The 18,135-nt window shown below is 39.6% G+C and overlaps 1 protein-coding gene across 1 annotated transcript in view; it reads left to right on the forward strand.

Moving 5' to 3' along the window:
* Window positions 1–1,695: 1,695 nt before the first annotated feature.
* Window positions 1,696–18,135, forward strand: part of LOC148013618 (KOW domain-containing protein) — a 31,537-nt gene continuing 15,097 nt past the window's right edge. Inside the window, exon 1 of the mRNA XM_087667596.1 lies at window positions 1,696–1,996. The gene's annotated coding sequence lies outside the window, so the exon portion shown is untranslated. The remainder of the gene's footprint in view (window positions 1,997–18,135) is intronic.

Consider the following 18,135-nt stretch of genomic DNA (forward strand, 5'->3'; position numbering starts at 1 on the left):
CTATACAATATAACAAACTCAATATGTGCATTATTAGTTGTTTGCTCAAATGGATGCTAGTGCCTTATTAGCTTGCAATTCTTAATGCCATGCCCCTATACTACACCAGAAGTTTAATAGGGAGTTATCAAGTGCATCTAAGATTAATGAGGGTATCGGTTAATGTTCCAACAACGGATGCAGATTTGTGCATGGATTTTCTAATTGAAATTGATAGTAGCTTAGGAGGTCGCTTGTCACATAGGGAATTCATTTTCAAGAAAGTATATTTCATTTGGTACATATTCCTGTGTTGAATAAGTTGGAAGAATGCCTTGCCAATGAAAGTTGTATCGAGTTCTCAAATATCAAGCTACTTTAGCCAACCAATTGTTGTGATGTAGGAATACTTGGATGTTCCAATACACATTAACACTACTTAATAAATAGGGAAAATTTTCATGCATGGTTGCCTGACAATTGGCATTACTACATGGATATGTGTGTTTCCCTAACAATTGCATTGCTATACAGATATGTGTTTTGCAGGGTAACCTTGCAAAATTAGAAGCATAGCACGAATAGGATTAGAACGACAACTCAAACATAAATGGATGCCTTTTACTATACATTGACAATATGCTTCATCCAAGCACAAATTCCCATCATAATATATATAGTAAGTGCAAAAGACCTCTCAATTTAACAACAATGTAAAAAGCTGATATGATTAGCATTTAAACAGCCAGGCACAAAAGTCTAGAATGTTTTGTAATCCTCAAGCACATTAGAAGCATATTTAAGATGAAGGATTGAAAGAAATACGAACCAAAACCTCACTCAATGAGAAGAGAAACCTGAGCACTGCACCCCAACATTATCACATACTTTCAGGTGTCACAATACTCATCATTTTAAGAAGCTTTGTTTTCAAGAACTTGTAGATACTTGTGCAAGAGACAATAGGGCCAATAGAGTGGCACTTACAATGGTGGCCCTTGACAGTAGTCAACAAAAATTTATTCACACATTAGTGCATACTTGACCCATTAAAAGGAAAAAGCCATAGAATGATGACAAAATATATTTGCAAATCGGAAAGTTTCGATTATAGGACCATCATATTGCTGGACTTGAGCCCTTGTTTGTTATGCCAGAGCTTGATATATTAGCAAAAGCAAGAGGAACCTGAGGTCCTTAAGTGTCAACCATTTAAATGGCTTATGTTAGATTTCTTTTTGGGGGTTGTTACTTTGTTGGACCCGAACCCTAGTTCATGTAAGATTAGTGTTAGATTTCTTTTTGGGAGCCATGACTCTGTTGGCCTCCACAGCATAGTTCATGTAAGACTAGTGTGTCACACGACATAGTATACATGCACAGAGACACAGGCACAATCTCAAGGGGTTGGTGAGAGGCAACCCTGAAGCCATCCATCAACTTTGACTAGACGCTCCGCGCCTAGACTCAGCTCGTCGCTTCATGTCGGGGCGGGTGCGATTTTATAGGCAGGGGCGGGTGCTGGACGCGTGGCACCCACCCCCATGTTCTCTTTTTTTCTTGTGGGGGCTACCAGGTGGGGGCTACCAGGTGGCACCTGCCCCCCACCTCTCGTTAACTAATAGTAAAGATGTGTCCAAGGGGGAAGCTAACATGAGAACAAAGTGGAAAGCAAATTGAAGAGAGACCAAGTTTAGTAGAGCTAACAAAGGAAATTTACTCTTCTTACCTTATGTGCTATTTATCGCAGCGAATATATTTTTCCGTCTTCGCCGAGCTTTCATGGCGACCTCGTGTATCCTCTAGGGTTTAGATCGTCGGTGTCTCAGCGGCTGTTGTGAATTCTGTTATCGGGTGCCTGCGTGACGCGGAGCCTCTGTTTCGTGGCGCACTGTATACCTATACCTGCGGGCCTGTGAGGTGCCTTTGACATACAGCGCAGAGAGGAGATGCGCTCTGTCCTATCGCGAACACTGGAAGGAGACGGCAAAGAGCTGAAAAGACTGCTCACTTCGAGGTACTCTCCGTTTTGTACTGTTGTGCAAGAGAAATCGAGGAGTTCACACAGGGAAACATGGATACGTTTCATTCGCCTCAGTACTTGGCACCACGATCAACAAAATTAGTCTAGCCTTTTTGAGTTGCATGCATCTAGTTCATCACTTTACCCTGTCCTTGCTCCAGATGGAAACGTTATTTCTCAATAGAAGAGCGTGGAACGGTCAATCGTATACTTCTACATAGTGAAGATTGCTTTTAATTGTAATTAAAGATTTAAAAAGGCAAGCTTTAGGGAAGGCAAAGTGTATCTATAAGTAACTGCCGTGAAATGTACTTGCCTGATGATAATCAAACAGGGGAACCTAGCTTATGTTGGCAGTATGGTTCAGGTGCTAAGGGATCATTGTCTCTTGAGCAAATTTGCTGAGTCAAAAACTATATTACGAACTAGTGGAAGTTGCTATTATCTGTAGCTACAATATCCTAAATGTATTCGCATTTTGGATGTTTGGCATTTTCCATTTGAATTGTGGTATCTATGATCAGATTGGTTTGTTGTAGAAGCCGGGGATTCAATCATGTCTTGAGACATGATTGGATGGTTTGTGGAAGTCTAAGAGGATTCAGCGAGATTACATTGCTCGTGCAGAGTAAATTATGGATTGATGGGTCGTAAGATGTGGATCAAGAGCTTGTTTTGGTATAGGAGGTTGGAGATAGAGAGGAGCTTGGTTCCATTGAGAGGAGTTATATTTGATTGCTCATTATAGTTTTTTTGGCTTCAATTTTTGGATGCTTTTTGAGCTAGAGTTGCTTGGCCATTTGAGGTCAATTCTAAGAAGTTTGCATGAGGGGATTTGGTTTGTTAGATATGCTCAGTGCCCCACCCTCGTAAGGTGCCACTAATGATCCATGGTGCTCTAAGTTGTAAGGTGCCCATTATGAGGAGAAGCCATGTGTGAGCACAGACATTGGGTGGATCTTGACTAGTATGTCAAATGAGGTCTATGTGATAGGATGGCAAAAAGATGACTTGTGTGGATCTAGTCTTTGGGTTAGATAGAGTAGTTATGTTGGCAGCAACTTGAGGTACAACGCATTGAGTTGTAGGGTGTGGGAGTTATCAGGGGTCCCTATTTTGGGTTTTGGGGATTGCGGAAGCGGCCCTTGGTTGGGGGGTCTCAAGAGGGCCAGGGGCACCCGACATGGGTTTGGGGGTAGTGCCCCCAGCCCGGTGGTAAAGGGAATATTCCTTGGCCAATCAAGGAAGGTTCATTATATGGTTGGACATGTTGACTAGACTACTTTCTTGGGCTATAAAAGGAAGACTCCTCTAAAGCCATTGTTAATCTCTCTCTCACCCAGTCAAAGTTTTTCTAGCTATCCTTAAGCACTTTGCCTATGTAACGTGCTCGGTCCTCAAATCGCAGGACACGTCTTAGAAGTCCATCGAGAGATATATCTAGAAGGCACCGCCCGGCACTCCCAAGGAATGACACAGGGTTTGCCAACTAGGGTTTCTCGAGTCTGCTCCGCAACGGAACTTATCCGGCCGTTCCTACTAGGATCGACCTGAAGTCCGGGTTCCTAGTCAACATTATCCAAGGTCATAGACCGACTTTTTCCTAACATTTCTCGTTAACATTTCCTTTGAGGAAAGCTCTCGGCTAACCGAGACCACCCTTCCGTAGGATAGACCCATCGGTCACATCTACCACGCTTCCCTTGGGGTTGTTTTAGTTATCTAATTATCTACCGCATTATGTTTGACATATAAAGGCAGCTTCCTTAATTAACCCATTAATCACAGGTTCCTTTACGTAATTTAGGCCACAGACACAAATACAAGATAAAACAAGAGCAAACACTTCCTTAACTTATCTTCGGATTAATGTGTTTCCTGCCCATACAGGAGAATTAAGTGTTCCTTTTTGCCTCCGTAGAAAAATCCTTCCGTCTCTCGGTAACAAAACCCGAAGGTTTATCCTCCCAAGATTCCGCTTTGTAACTAGTATCAAGGCCTCGAGATCCCATCTCGAGTCACGTAGAACACTTGTGCAGGGCCCGGAGACATTGGGATTTATGGCTAGAGCCCCCACTAGCGCCCAAGCGTTCTCCTACGCCAAGTAATTTCTACGGAGAGACCTCTTGCGGCGGGTTCGGTCCACATTCCCGGTGCGGATTCATAACCCCCTTGGTTATGGTTTGGCAGTTCGCGGGGGGTAGCCAACGCCATCCTTCCTTAATTATCCCTTTAGGAAATCAACCACAGTTGAAACAACCACCTCAAAAACAATTACTAGGGAAAACATCCCTTTTGTTTCCATGGCAATCAGACATCTTAGACCCAGCTATGCAATCATCAATCACACCCCACTTGGGTTAACATCCAAAACCACATTAACAAACAGTTGAATGCACAACCTCTTGCTTCAAGGCATCGCAATCCCATTGCATGCACAATCAGAATTTAACTTGGATGTATCAAAACACTTGCTTAAGGAATTTACAATCTTTTCAAACAACCAAGCATTACTTGGGTCAACAATCCATCTTTAACAAGATCAACCTTCGTTAAAACCATTTCAACAGTTTCAAGCAACATGCTTAGCATGAATCAACTATCGTAAAGTTCGCTCTTCCCCTTGGGTTAGGGCTTGTACCCCGTTGACCCCTAAATTATCCCTACCTTAGGTTTTCCTATAGTATAGTCAAATAGTTCCTGGATAGTTCGGTCGTCCTAAACTTGGTAGGTCAATTTTCTTTCTTGGCAATTCACAACTATCCTAAATCCATAGGTCTAATGGACTATATCTTGGATTCAATCTAAGGTCCCTTTGTCTTGCGCGGCCCTTGACAGTTGTGACTTACTTGTCAATCTGTCTAGTTTATTGAGTTTCACAACCATAGAGCCTTTGATGAATAACCCTTTGTTGGAAAAGAAACGACTAAGCCCTTGGGGTTGGGTTTTTAGGTTTTCAAGGTATGGCAATAAACCCTCCTTGTTGGTCATTAGTTGGACATTAACTTTAAGTAAATGCAACATCTTCTAACCTTCTATCTTTGAGTGTGATACTTTGCAGGATTTCTACTCTTTATCTTTTTCTTTCCTTCCGCCTAAGCCATGAATGCAATAAACATTCGTACGCAGTGAATGTTAATCAAAGGCCTATGATTCATTTAACTCTATGAAATATAAATTATGATTGCCTTATATCTCCCTAATGCAATTGTGATACCTTCCTTTTCTGTCATTGCAACCCCTAGTGCACCCTTATCTTTCCGTTCCCAATGTGTGCAATGTAACCTAAATATCCTCCTTGCTAAAATAGACAAACAAAGACCTAGTTTGATACCTACCTGTTAAGCAATGATCCTTCAGGAAAGGTGACCTCCTATTGCTTGCTTGTCTCTCTCTTCCTCCGTTGCGTACAAGGTGCTAGAGTGAAAGAGGGACACCCCTTTCCTTCTCTCTTTCCCTCTTCTTCCTCTCTTCTTCTTCTCTCTCCTTCTTCTTCTCTCTCTCCCTCTTCTTCTCCTTCTTCTCTTCTCTTCTCCCTCTTCTCCTCTTCCTCTTCTACTACTTTTCCTCCTCTTCTCCTTCTTCTCCTCCCTCTTCTTCTTCTCCCTTCTCTCTCTCCTTCTCTTCTTCTCTCCCTCTCCTCTTCCTCTTCTCTCTCCCTTCTTCACCTCCCTCTTCTCTCCTACCTCTTTTGCTTCTTCTTCACTTCTCCTTCTCACTCTCTCCTCTTTCTCTCCTTCCCTTCCTCTTTTCTCTCTCCTTCTCTTCTCTCTCCCTCTCCTTCTCTCCTTCCCCTTCTCTCCCTCTTCTTCTCTTCTCTTCTCCCTCTTTTCTTCCTCTCCTTCTTTCCCACTTCTCCTTCTCACCCTCTTCTTCTCTTTTCTCTCTCTCCTCTCCTTCCCTTCCTCTTCTTCTCTTCTCTCTCCCTCCACTTCTTCTCTTCCACTTCTCTTTTCTGCTCACGGGGGGGTGCTGACATCATGCCAAGGGGGGGGCCCGCAGTTGACTTGCGACGAGAAGGGGGAGGGGGTGGTGGAGTATGCTGATGGAAGGCCCCAAGGGGGGGTGCTTCTGGCCGCCTGATGAACGAGGAGGGGGGGTGTATTGGCGAATGCCCAAGGCCACTGCTGTCGCACGGCGGATGACGAATCACGGGGGGTGGAGAAGAAGTTGCTGTCGATGCCCTCAGGGGCCGTTGCTGCAGGGAGAAGGTGGCGTCCTAGGGAGGGGGGGCGGCGTTTTATAGGTGGAGGGGGAGGCGGCGAGGCGGTGCTACCGGTGCGACCCGCCACCTGGGGGGCTGCATGGCCCCCCTTCTCCCACTACTCTCACTCTCTCTCCTTGCCATGCAGTCGGCAGGGGGAGAGAGAGGGAGTAAAAAAATTTGAAAAAAATTTGATTTTTTTTTTCTTAGGGAGAGGTCTCATGAGGCACGGGGGACATTACAGCCTATTATTTGTTTGGATCGCCATCTAGGCTTCACATTGGAAGCGCACATGTGGATTGAGCTATCTTTATATTAGTTTGTTTGTACCATTGTCATTATTGATTTATGAGTATGCATTTTACATGGAGTAGGGGACAAAGTTAACCCAAAAGTTATACACTTTATGGATAGAATGTTTGATTTGTGCATTGCATAATGTTGAAACTTGTGCAAATTTGAAGTACACCAGTAAGATCATAGCTATGTTTGGGATTGTCGAGCAAACTGCCATGTTGATTATGCATTTGTCATGATAAATTGTAGAACTAAGTGGTAACTTACATAATTGTCTTTTGTGTTATCTTCTATTTTGTTTTGCAATGTCTTTAGTGTTAGATGTGGTTTTCTTTTCTCTTTTTTCATTATAGGTATGATGGCGATGCTACAACACATCAATGCCATTGTTCATAGGAAATGAGACTTTTTGAGAGTATGGTGCAACTTTATTATGTAAGAAACATCGTTCTCTTCTGGCATCAACCCACTTGTGACTTCAACCTTAATCCATCCTTCTTGGTCCTTATTATTGACACAAAGTGTACTAGAGGTTAAATGCTTCACAAAATTGAGACCATTGATGACATAGGCAATGTGATATTCCGAAGGTCCATGCACTAGGGTTGGGTTAGCTTAATGAGGTTGACATTGGCTAACCATTTGTTTTGAGGTTAGCATTGGCTAGTCGGGTGCTAGTACTAGTTGCTTTTTGGTCTAGACGTCTAATGGGTGAGACAAAGGACTAGAAACTAAAGTAAGAAGGGCTGACCCTGTAAAACCAACATTTCTTCCTGGAGAGGGTGATAAAACAATCAACAAATAAACATAAATTGAAATGGACAATTTATCTTAATAATTTGGGACATTGGACACCCTGTTGGCTCCAAAACTAGTGCCCCTTTTGGTATTTCTTTAACTTCAATTGCCAATGGATTGGTTGCAAGTTGAGATTCCACAAGCTCCTTGGCTAATCCAAAAGCTCGTTACTGGTCCAACAATCAATAAAGAAATTGGACAACTCGCCCCTTGATTTTCATTGAGGACTTACTTTAATTGGACCCCAAATGGCCAATGGTACCCCAAATTTACAATGGATGGCTAGGCATATGAAATCCTCGACAATACAACTTGTAGGTGCTGATTCTAGTATATGATGGCTTCTCTTGTTGGCAACCATAATGTTTGTAGAAATTTAGGGTTTATAGTATAAATCCCTTTGCTGTTCACCAAATATGGTTGAGATTTGCTCCAAATAGCCGAGAAATGCTGAGATCTCAAGGATGGGCTGGAATAGATGAGAGAATAATAGAGAGAGAAAATTCAGAGTTTCCACACGGGGAAACCCCTAAATCTAACTGTAGCTTGCACCAATCAGTATTTAATGTTGCCATCTGTTGCCTTGAGCCTCCAAAATGTTGTTGCCTTTTGTTGATCTTAGCCTCCAATGGTTGTGTTCTTTGTAGAAAATTGAACCAGTTGTGAAGATATGCTCGGGTTTGAACTGAGGAAACACAGCTTGTACGACCAAGATTGAAGCACAAAGACTCAAACAGAGACAACCCTAAACTCAAAATGCAAAATGCAAAAACTCAAAACTCAAATACAGAGAGAGAAAACTTTGAAGTGAATGAATGCTGTAAATGAACGTAAGAGTGCATAGAATGCCCAAGAGTAGAGCAATGCATCATCAGAGAGTGACGTCCACTGGAGATGGATTCCAAGTGCAGTAACCACGAGTTGGAGATGAGAGTGTTGAGGCAGAGAACTATTAGGTGACAACATGAGAGGTGTTTGCTGATGTAGACAGCTTGCTGGACAACAAAAACGTAGGAATGACAGTGATCGCTCAGTGGAAGAGATGACAATAGCTTGTAGTTCGGTATTAGATACTGAAAACGTAGAGGCTTATGAGGTGCTATGATGATGTAGCAAATGGAGACCTCCAAATAGCAGGGAAATTGGCTGAAAACCGGCTGTTTAGGGTTGGAAAGTGATGTGCTGTAGTTGGTGATGGCCCATGGCAGAAATTTGCATAGTAGAGTGAGAAACCTGTACGAAAGGATGAGGTTGAATGGTGGCCAGCCCCTCTATTTATAGATATTGAAGGGTGCCCCAAAAATTAGGGTTTTGGAGGACCATTGAAACTCTCTCTAACTGCACATTAAATTTGTGTTTTTCATTAATTAAGTGTGTTTTGGGATTGTTTAAAATTGTTAATTAGTTGTAAAGCGTGTTTTAGCTTAATATCCCGTCTCAAGCCTAAAATTGAGCCTAAAAGGAAAGATTAGCAATGTTTATCCCAAGGTGTCCCACCCCAAAGTAGCCAAGGTATCGGACCAAGGGCGCACATTAACTGTCTAGTGGCCTGCCAAGGCTATAGAGGTGATAGTTATCTTACCAAAGGAGTCCAAGTAGTTACCCTAGAGAGAACAGGGCATTGAACAAAGGGTGCTCGTTGGCTGCTCAGTGGCCTATCATGCCCTACAAAAGCGGATGGAACCACATTGAACTTTTTTATCTTTTTTTTTTTGGTTTTTTGGGGTGAAAAGTTAATTTTAAGAGTGGCGGCCGATTAAATAATAGTGACCCAAAAGACGGGAGTAGGGATGGTATACCCAACACATCACAAAACAATATAAGCTAACCCAAACATTTGAGGATGTCTATGACGAGGGAAAGGTGATGAAGTATCATTTGATAAAGGATGGTGGTGTAATCCATTGATGGAAACTACTCACTTAATTACAACAATTAACCAATTCACAAAATTGAAATGCACACTTTACGATACAATCTTGGACATTGGACAACTCGTGGACCCTAAAACTGGTATCCTTTGCATTATTTCTTTATCTTATATTGTAAATGGAAGGAGTACAACTAAGATCTTGTGATCTCGTCCGCTAATCCAAGTGTCTCTTACTGTCAAAATTAACAAGTAAGCCTTCAACAAACCAATTTGGCCCTTGGTTTGCTTGGGGATTAGCCTTCACTCTACTCCTTGAAAGACAAATGTAGCCCTAAATTTGATATTGGTTGGTTGACCTTTTGAATCTCCTTGAAATTTCTTTATTTTAGTTGTTGGAATTCAAGTCCCAGGCTCTCAAATTTGAGCACATATCACGAGACAACTGTCAAAGTTTTAATTTTTGTTGTAAATTAGGGTTTACATCAGAGATAGATTGAAATATCTTCTAATGGTTCAAACTGTTGGAAAATGCTAAGATAACTTGAGAGATGGCCGGGAGATGAGAGAGAATGCTGCAAAGATAGATATTTCATAGTTTCATCATAAGAAACGTTGAAAAACTGTTGTTGCTCAGCTCAAATAACCATGGAAGCTGTTATCTACAGCCTAGGACTATTAGAAAGAGTGCTTTTCTATCCTATACATTATCATGTGCACTAAAAGGACCTTGGGCTGCTATTACTTGCACTTGAGGGCTCCAAATTGCTGTCCTGTAGGACTGATCCCTGGTGGCTGCAAATCACGTGAATAGCATCTTCTTGGTCTCTAACAGTCTCCTCCTCTCTTACAATGGCTAGAATAGACTTTCGCTAGCCACTTAAAACCTTTTTTTCACTTGCATGGGTAAGTTTTACCAAGTGGCAGTCTTCTAATTCCATTTTTAAACATTATTCAGCTTATTAAATTACATTTTAGAATATTAATTTTATAATTATTCTAATGCTCAAAAAATTAATTCTACCAGTTAATAATTAAATTGATTAGACCAATTTGTATTTCAAGTATTTTTGTGTAACAAACCTTTTGTATATTAATTGTTACTGAGACATATTGGCTCAATGATTCCAAATTAATTTGATGCTCATGTGCTTTGAAAGATGATTTGTTTGATTTAAGTGTTTTAAAGTATGATTAAATGTTCATCTTTCTGTTTAAGGGTGACCTACAGCTAGTATGCTCTATAATTATACTTGGATTATCATTGACGAGATATTGAAGAGAAATTGAATGTTTAGTTGAATGGTAAAATTAACTAAAAGCTCAGATGACCAAGACTTTTACACTCAGATAGTCACATTGACTAGAAGTCCATATAATGAGTGATTTCAGAAAGTGAAATCAAATACTCATGATCAAAGAAACTAACCTTGAATTGGTGAATCTATATAATGAAGCTCTCTAGAAGCTAAATTTGATGGCTTCTAAAATATAGGAGGTTACTATTTTTGAAAGTTGCTTAAATGGAAATTCTGTTTATGTCAAAGGCTCCAAAATTTCGCAAGGAACAATTAAGTCTTAAGCATTTGAGAGATTTTTAGAGTAAAAGATTTGGAAGCTTCTTTCTCTAGGAAAGTGACATATAGTATCTAGAAGATGACGTGTTAGTTTGAAGAGACACGTGTTCTTACACTTGTCATTTTCAATAAATACTTGTCATTTGTGGTCTCTACTTTTCACTTTTGAGCACCCAAGCCCATACCTATATATTTGAGATCTCTCTTTTCATTTGGAATAAGCTCTCATGTTGAAATTTCAGCCATATGTTTTGTATTCTTCTATCTATCTCTCATGCAAGAAGCACTTTCTACTTAGTTTGATTTAATCCAAACACTAAAGCAAAAACTGAGCTTGTTGCCTGAGTTTGCAAAAATTAGGGTTTTAGAATCCTAATTTTTAGAATGGTAGCAAATTAGCCTTTTGTATATGGTTTAAGCACTTGGTGTCCGTGGTTTTGTTTCAATAAACTCTTTAAAGGGAGAGGGGTTTGTTTCCCCTCTCAATGTGGTGTTGACTCCTCTCTCTCTCTCTGTCCGTGTCCTAATTATTATGGTGATAATTGATCAAGTTGGTTAAATTCAAAGTATTGTTATTTTCACGTTTTTTTCCGCGCTTACATCTTGAGCAATTATTGACTCTTAGATAATTAATTAATGCCTAGTCTCTAATTTACCACTGATATCAATGGCCATTAAATTAGTCTATATAAAAATCTAACATTGGGTATCACCTAGTACACGTTAGATATAACTTATTATAACTTTTGCCTTTGCCACCAATTGATATCTCAAGGTCCTAGGTCCCACATTGAAATAATTGACTTGTATCTCACATGTGCAAATCACATTAGTACATTTGATTAACGTTTAATCAGATGTTAAGCAAAGCAATTAGATTTCACGTCTTCATGGCATGGACAACAAAAACGTAGGTACTGCAGCAATCACGTGGTAGGAGAGATGAGAACAGCTTGTCGCTTGGTAGTAGATGTTGAAAACGTAGGCTTATCAAGTGCTATGATGATATAACAAATGGAGACCTTCAAATAGCAAGGTGATGGTTGAGAACAGGCCACCTAGGGCTAGATAGTGATGTGCTGTAGTCAATGATGGCTGGACAACAAATGGTAGGTTTACGATTGGAATCTACATGGTAGAGAGAAACTTCCACAAAAAGGTGAGGTTGAATGGTGGGCATCCCGTCTATTTATAGATGTGGAGGGGTGTCCTAAAAATTATGGTTTTGGGGGACCATTGAAACTCTCTTGAACCTCGTACGAATTATTATGTTTTTCATTAATTAAGCCTGTTTTGGGGCTGCTTAAAAATGTTAATTAGCTATAAAGTGTGTTTTAGTTCAACAATAGCAGCCTCTTCTCTCTCCCTCCCTCTCTCTCTCTCATAGCTTCCAAGTTGATTGAATGGTTGAGATCAAGCCTAAAAAACGTTTTCTCAGTTTGTATGGGCATTTTTACTAAGTGGTAGCTTGTTAAACCCATTTTTCAGCATTATCCAGCCATTAAATTAAATTTCAAAATTAAATACTTTTAAAAATTAATTATAGTTCTTGTGATTGTACTTAAAATTAAATGTGTCCATCCATAATTAAATCGGTTGGGCCATTTGCAACATGGAGTGGTCCCCAATCTTTGTTGATTCTTAGATTTAATTGATTAATTAATGCTAGTCCCTAGTGTCACCATTGACACTTATTGGTCAAACAACTGTCCTAGGGTCGAAACTGACACCAATTGACCATGAAAACCCAGTTAGTATAACTTATCACAACTTTTGTCTTTGAGATCCATTGTATCCTTGGGGTCCTTGGCCTTTTACTATGAAACAACTACCATGTGCATCACATGTGCTAAACCACCTTTCACATTCGATTGATAACTCAATCAAATCTTATTGATAAGGTTGTAGTATCTCAAAAGCATATTAAAATTTCACGTTCTTGTGGTAGACCTCCCCCTTGAAATCCTTGCAATAGTCCTTGATTGCGTTGCATTGTGCCAAAGGAAAAGCATATTGCACTAGAATTTCCGTGAGGCATCACAGTCACAACATTGGCCAGTGTTGTCTAAGCATGCTATATGCTCCATAACTTTACTGAAAGTTTCCAGCTAGCATAAATATCAAATAATACCAAGAAACAGTTCAAAATTGTTGCTAGAAACCCATTGGATGCATTTGTAACTCATGTTTCTCAACTATTCTAACTTTGCAACCATAGTAAAGCATATTCTTAGCATAAACCATGGTTGAACTTGCCAATGGCATTCACTAATGTGCTACTGTCCATGGAACTAGTTGTAAAACATTGAAGTCTAAGAATAATTTGATTACTCACCAATTTGAGAACTGATCACAAACTGCTGCAAATGTGACCCTAAACTGATCACAAACTAAGTGCAAAAATTGATTTAGCAATGATGCAAAATTGACCTCAAAAGTGACTATAAATGGTTTTTAAATTGATAAAAAGTTGAGCTAAAACTGATTAGAATTTGATCTCAAAATTGAGACAAAAGATTATGTGCAGTTGATCATGAACCGATCCTAAATTGGTGCAAAAGGGTAGTCTAAGAGCCACAACAACAATCGTACTTATTTGCATACATTTCATAGTCAGTAGCACACCAAAATATAACCTTATGGCATACATACTGTCAGCATAGTATCTTGGATGCATGCTAAATACATTCGAGATCCACTATATACGAGAGCTATTCAAAATTGGTGGAGTGGAGGTGCTACCTCCCCCTCGAGCATCAGATAATGCTTTGGACCCTTGCTCTACTAAACTTGACTGATCTTGAACTGAAGTAGCTCTAATTGAAAGACATCTAGGTGAAGGTGCAACAACTGAGGATGGTCTGCCAAGTCATCTTCTTCCTCCATTTTGTATTCATTGGTGGATAGTTTTGAAACTTCACCAAGTATATCCGGGAAACTTTACCTTTAATCTTTCTTTTCTTATGCGCCAAGATTTGCTCAGGTATCAAGATCTCATTCAGGTTCTTAACCTCAAGCTGAATTTCAGCAGATACATCCTCTGGCACATCACCATGAAAAGGCCTTAACAAACTAACATGAAAGGCATTGTGTATTTTCCAATGTGGAGATAATTTTTGTCGATATACCACATCGTTGATCTTCTCTAACACTTGGAAAGACCCATAGTATCTCATAGCTATCTTCAGATATAGTCTCTTTCTTTCTTTTATCTTTTTCAGCCTTGCCTTTTCAAAATGCAGCAATACATAATTGCCCTTTGCAAATTGCAAAGCACGTCTATGGTGATCAACTATCTTCTTTTGCTTTTTCTATGATCTCTAAAGTGCATACTTTATCTTTGCATAGACTGCAGCCGAATTTCAGCATAGACTTTATCTTATCCTTAGTTTGCAAGATAGGTGATACTTTCTTGTCACCCTCAACCACCTCAAATGGAGCTTTGTTAGGGGAACTATGCATTGTGTTGTTGTAAGCAAACTCAACCAATAGCAAATACCGCTCCCTTGTGTTATCTACTTTGAAACATAGCATCTCAAAAGTTTCAACACTGTGGAATTTGCTTCCTCAGACTAGCCATTTGTCTATAGATACAAGGATGATGAGAATTTCAGCATGGTATCCTTATTTTCAAACAATCTCTTCCAAAATAAATTGATCATTCGAGGGTTTCGATCACTGACGATGGACTATGGTATACCATGATACTTAAAGATGTGTTGCAAAAACAATTGTGCCATATGATTGGCCTTTATTTTATTCCTCACCGGAATGAAATGGCCTTGTTTGCTAAACTTGCAAATGATAGTCAATATCCCATCATTTCTTGTAGGTGTCCTAGAAAGCTCAGAAATAAAGTTCATCGCAATGCTCTACAAGGGTCCGTCTAGAATAGGCAAGGGTTGCAACAAGCTTGGCATCTTTTGCCTATCATGCTTTCCCTTTTGACATACAATGCATGTCCTAACAGACTGCTATACATCACACTTTAATGTTGGCTAATTAAAAAAATGCTCCGCTGCCTTGACTATGGCATTAATACTTTTGTGTCTTGCATACGGAGGAGCATGATTTTCAATGATAACTCTAGGCCTCAATCGCTTTGTGATAGATAGTCATCCATACATTATCAGAAAGAAATCCATCTCTAAACAAAAATTGCGTATGTCTCTAGCCATTGCAAAGCTGATCATAAACATTAGCAAAGTCTGAATCAACAACATTTTGGTCTTTCATGACATCCAACTCAGTGTGATAAACCATGCTGACAGCTATAATTTGTGGTTTATGTGACAGTGTATGAGTCGCAATACTCTTTTTACCATCAATGTATACAATCTAAAACGAAACATAGAGAGAATTCACCCATCTCATATGTTTCTTTGACAACTTTGTCTGTGTCAAAAAGTACCTCAAGCCTGATAATTTGTTTGCATTGTAACAAATGATGTTTCCATGTAGACAACGCATGAGTTGTAGTTAAGAGCTCTTTCTCATAGACTTACAAATTCTTCTTTGCACCATGGAGAATTCGACTCTCATAAGCCACAACTCGATTGTCGTGCATGAGAATAGTCCTAATGTTGTTACCACATGCATCACACTGAACCACGAATGACTTTCTTAGATCATGCAACACAAGCACAAGATATGAAGTCATCTTTTTCCTTAACTTTTCAAACATTGTAATTTTTATGCTGTCCATCTAAATGGCACATTTTTCTTTTGCAAATCATGTGATAGAGATGTAATTTCAGCAAATCCACGTGCATAGTTCTTGTAGTAAGAACATAAACCCAAGAAGTTGTGGATCTCATGTATATTTCTCAAAGGTGGCCATAATCATATTGTCTCGATCTTTGTAGGGTCCATATGAATACCATCGGCTGATACAATGTGTCCCAAAAAGTAGAGTTAATGCAAAAAGAATTTACTTTTCTTAGAAGTCATTGATAACCAGCCTATTCTTATGCTGTTCATTGAACATAATGTCCAAGTGTTTTTTATGCTTTGCCTCATTCTTTAAATAGACAATTATGTCATTAAAAAAAGTGCCCACAAATGCCCTATGCGGCTTGAAGATGCGATTCATCATTTGATTGAAAGTGGAAGGAGCATTCGTAAGTTGAAAAGGCATGACAAGAAACTCATATAATCCAAAATATGTCATGAAAGTTGTCTTAGGCACATTCTCCAGTCTAATGCGTATCTGGATACACACTTTTCAAATCTATATGGCTGAATATGGTTGTTTCCTGCAATATATTCTTAACATCATTGATCGAAGGGATTGGAAACCAAATTTTTTTAATGATCTTATTCAAAGCATGATAGTCAATGCACATATACCATGGACCATTCTTTTGTTGCATCAAAAGCATTGGAGATTAAAAAGGAGGTGAGCTAGGTTTAATCCACTTTTTTTCTAATAGCTCATTCACTCGACTTATAATCTTTGTTGGGTTGCATGGACTTTGTAGGGTGTCTTATTAGGTGGGCTACTTTCAAGGATAAGATCTATGCCATGATCTTTAGGCCTTTTAGGTGGTAGCTGCCCTAGAAGTGACTAAGAGAAGCAATCAACATACATTTTTAAAAATGACATGCGATTCTTCTCTAACTTGGACATATTCTCAACATTCTCACTATAATCTTTATCCTTGGTAAAAATTAAGTATGTTGAAAGATGATTTTTCATTACTTTAGAAATGGCAATTGCTATAGATACAACGAGGACAAGATTCCCCTTTCAACTTTACATCAAGTATGAGTGTCTTTTCCTTTTGTTGAATAGTGGTCTCTTTTATGTGTGAATCAATAATTGCATACATACAATGACACCATTGCATACGAAGCAATACATTACAACCCTCTTCGTTGTTCACGTATCCTTGTATATGGAACTGAAGCTTTCCAATGTGTGGTGTGATGGGTTTTACATGTCATTCCAACTTTTCCCATAGGTCCCATCTCATCCTCTTTGATGTCTAGACGAGTTGCCATGTCTACAGAAATGAAGTTGGCTCGTGCGCCATTATTAAAGAATATCATTGCATGTTGATTGCTAATTTTGCTCCGTACTCTGTACAACTCTATAGCATCATCATTGGACTGATCACAAACAACATTTGGCACTGATCCCATTGATGTTTTCGGTTTCTTTCCCTTAGAATCTCCTTGATTCTTTGATTTTCCAACTTGCTGCTATTGGGACAGTCCCTTGCAATGTGACCCTCTTGTAAACAAATAAGGCATTAATTTGCAGCCATCAATTCCGCATGTTGTGCTAATGTTTTGAAACTTTTCTTTACTGTTTTGGCCTCTTTTCAAGCTGATTTTCAGATCTGCCCTTTTTCTCGACCTTAAATAACTTTTTATTCGGCTTCTCCCCACTCTCTATGAAGCCTCAATCCTTTCCACGTAACAAAGCATTTGCTGTAGTAGTCGTCTCTATGAACTAATAAATGCTAGAGACCGTGGATTTAATGCAAAAATCCTTGATTGCTTTAGGTAGTCCACAAATATATTTTTCCACTTGCCCATGAAGGGGTATGGGGAGATGAGAAGTGACAGGCAGCAATGTATCCCAAAACTTCTTATTGTATTGTTTCAAATATTTGCATTCCTTAGTATCTAGCTTATTCCAAGCTGTCATGATGTCCACTTTAAGAGTACTTGTGAACCAATTCGATGCAAACATTTGCTTGAATTGTATCCATGTTGACAATACCCTATCTTGTATCAAAAGTGTGGACCACCACTGCAATGCATTTTCCTTAAAGCAAATGGTTGCCTTTCGAATCTTTGAGGACTCAGTGGAATTTGCCCTTGAATAGGCTGCATCAGACTGTGGAATGAAAGTCAAAGCTTTCAACCTATCTTGTGCACCACTGAAGGACTCAAACTTCATTGCTTTTCCACCCTCATCATAGTCCTTTGCTACCCCTTTGGGTGTCAAGGTATCATACACTGGCTGCTACAAAAAGGGTGCATTTGCTGAATTTACATCAAAACCAACACCAAATGGAGCATTTAAATGACTAGTACTCATTCCTTGAGCCCCATAAACATTCGGGGGTGGAGATGCATTACCAAATATGCTACTTTGTGCCCCAGGTATCAAGCCAATGCTTCTATGTATAGGGTTTTGCACATTTTCATCCATACCTGAATACATTGGCCTTGCACACCATGCATTGGCTGTTACATACCATAGGGATTTATGCTATACATTTTCCTATGAGCCCCTATCTAACCATAGTATGAAAACTGGTGCTTCCACCAAAGTATCTTGGCTGCCCCATCATGGCATGTATGCTATGCTGTCCAAAATCCATTGGATTGGCACTTCCCTGATGGCCTTGCACTTACATTCCTTGCCTCATAG

Source organism: Lygodium microphyllum, chromosome 26, assembly GCF_053477565.2.
Source record: "Lygodium microphyllum isolate KBCC chromosome 26, Lygodium_microphyllum_v1.1.10, whole genome shotgun sequence".
Classification (NCBI taxonomy): Eukaryota; Viridiplantae; Streptophyta; class Polypodiopsida; order Schizaeales; family Lygodiaceae; genus Lygodium; species Lygodium microphyllum.